The sequence below is a fragment of the Hemibagrus wyckioides genome, linkage group LG16, assembly GCF_019097595.1.
Source record: "Hemibagrus wyckioides isolate EC202008001 linkage group LG16, SWU_Hwy_1.0, whole genome shotgun sequence".
Taxonomy (NCBI): domain Eukaryota; kingdom Metazoa; phylum Chordata; class Actinopteri; order Siluriformes; family Bagridae; genus Hemibagrus; species Hemibagrus wyckioides.
Genome location: NC_080725.1, coordinates 20,282,347 through 20,285,000, shown reverse-complemented (window position 1 = coordinate 20,285,000; position 2,654 = coordinate 20,282,347). Strand labels below are relative to the sequence as shown.

Below are 2,654 nucleotides of genomic sequence, written 5' to 3'. Positions count from 1 at the left end.
TTCTTTCTTTCTGTCTTTCTTTTTCTTTCTTTTTCTTTTTTTCTTTCTGTCTTTCCTTCTTCCTTCCTTCAAGCATTTATATCTGTGACGTTCAGGTTTGTCTTTGTTTACAGAGAGGTAAAGAAGAGAAGAGTGTCCGGTCTCTGCATGCTGTCAGAGTTGTGTAAGAATCAGAGGTTTCTCTCTACAGTTTCCTCTGTAACTCGACAAGCTGCATTTTTTAATCTGATTAAATATGAGAGAGACAAAGAAGTCAGAAGTCATACGAAAACTCATTTCTTGGATGTTCCTCAAGATGAAATGTAACCATAAATGGATAAAATAAAAATGTTGACAATAATAAATAAACCAACGGCAGGTTTTGGGGTTATTGATTATTTTCCTATATCTGAACACCGGTAAGTGTTTTATTCCTGATTTACATCATATAAATATTCATAGCAATAGCAACTAACTTGTCACTCAAATGCTCTGTATCATGTAACGTATTTTAGCGAGTTAGCTCATCTCTGACAGTACGCTGTGTAAATAAGATCAATAACTAATAAATAATTCAGACGCTTCTTTTATCATCAGGCTCATAAAGCGTCTCCTCTCCCCTGAGATAATGAGGATGCAGCGACGAAGCCACCGGAGATCCTTCATTTATAACCAGAGCTGAGACAGCCAGCGCTAGATGTGACTAGATGTGGGCGTGTCCAAAGCAGTGATGTGATGAATATGCAAATAAGGGGCGACATATGCAAATAAGGGGCGGCAACTACCAATGAGAATGATGATGGTATGTGATGCTGAGACACTGCTGGATTTTATACACAGACGTCTAATCTCATTCACAGGAAAACTGATCTGGAACACTTGTTGCTCCGCCCACTGATATATATCGCCATGGCAACCAGGAGTAGTGGAGGAAGGCCTGCAAAAGTAGGAGATTGATATGAGAAATGAGATGAAAAAAAGAAAAAGGAGGAGAACTTTGAGAAGAAGGAAAAGGGTGATGGAAAAGAAGGGATGAGAATAGAGATAGGAGCAAGAGGAGGAGGAAGACAGATGAAACAGGAAGATGGAGGGAAAGAAGAAGAATAAACAAAAAACAGCAGAAAAGGTTTTTGGCTTGTAAGTGACTTTCTTTCTTTCTTTCTTTCTTTCTTTCTTTCTTTCTTTCTTTCTTTCTTTCTTTCTTTCTTTCTTTCTTTCTTTCTTTCTTTCTTTCTTTCTTCTGTTTTCTTTCTTTCTTTCGTTCTTTTTCTTTCTTCATTCCTTTCTTTCTTACTACTGGAATATTTCTTCCTTTCTTTCTTTCTTTCTTTCTTTCTTTCTTTTCCTTCCTTCCTTCCTTCCTTCCTTCCTTCCTTCCTTCCTTCTTAAATCTTTTATAAAGTAAAATATCAGTGTTGTATTATTATGTGACTTCACAGGCTTGTGTTTGTTCACAGAGAGGAATCAGACTGGGTTTCAGTTACTGTGATGTAAAGATCAGGACGTAGTGAGATGGAGTTACAGCACTGAGTGTGACCCACTGGTCAAACACACACACTTTACACCTCCACTGTCTTGAAAAACCTCGTTTATCTAATAAACATCAGATATAATGTGATGACATCATGCTGTTGATCTGCTGTGGAAGTCTATCTGATTTAAAAAGCCATGTTCATGTTCATGTCACAATCAAACCTCAACTTCATCATCGGTCTCTTCTCTTTTTACTGAAATAATGTGAGCATTGTGCCATTTCTCTTCTTTCCCATAACAGTGACAGCTCTTTGCAGGAACAGGAACTGGGTGGGAAACTGTTTCGGGCTCCAAAACTCCTTAGTTCCTCAAAAAGCTCTGGAAATTTGTCAAAGCACATTGTTTTTGGTCCAAATAAGACAACTTCAATTAGCACTTGTTTCATTTATTTTTACAGAAATCCTTGAAAGTTGTATTTCCCTTCTTGTTGTACTAATACGGCTGTAGCTCAGTAGTATTTATCTAGTGCCCTACCATGAAGATGTGTTTTTATAGAGACTTCTGGATAAGCGAACATGCATTACAGCTCACATGTGACCAGTCAGAGATCTTCGTTATGGAAAGCTTCATTAAAAGGTGTTGACTATTCAACAGGAACTAAAAAGGTTCCTGAAATTGTGGTCCAGGAACTAAAATCAACCCAGGTTCCTCAAAAATACAGCGTTTATGTGAGGAGGCGCTAGTTTAGCATTAGTCTCTAGTATGTATGAGACTGTCATTCATCCCAGAGTTTCCAAGAAGGTTCTTAATCCCAGAGTGAATAAGACAGTAATTAATCCCAGAGTTAATAAAAACATGTTTAATCCTAGGGTTCATTAAAAAAAAAATTAATCCCATAGTTAATAAGACAGTAGTTAATAACCCAGAGTTCATAAAGCAGTAACGAATCCCAATGTTCATAAAGCAGTAATTAATCCAACTGATACTGCAGCAGTAGTTAATCCCATTGTTAATAAAGCAGTAATTCATTATTAATTCAAATTTTTATCTATCTATCTATCTATCTATCTATCTATCTATCTGTCTATCTATCTATCTATCTATCTATCTATCTATCTATCTATCTATCTATCTATCTATCTATCTATCTATCTATGTGTATAACTTTCTGTCTATCTATCTCTCTATCTATCTGTATTACT

General features: G+C 36.3%; 1 long non-coding RNA gene across 1 annotated transcript in view; it reads left to right on the top strand.

The window, feature by feature from the left end:
- The window catches only part of LOC131366938 (uncharacterized), a 4,796-nt gene extending 2,402 nt beyond the window's left edge, over positions 1-2,394 (top strand). Inside the window, exons 2-3 of the long non-coding RNA XR_009206870.1 lie at positions 114-1,116; positions 1,437-2,394. This is a non-coding gene — a long non-coding RNA (uncharacterized LOC131366938). The remainder of the gene's footprint in view (positions 1-113; positions 1,117-1,436) is intronic.
- The last annotated feature ends 260 nt before the right edge of the window (positions 2,395-2,654 follow it).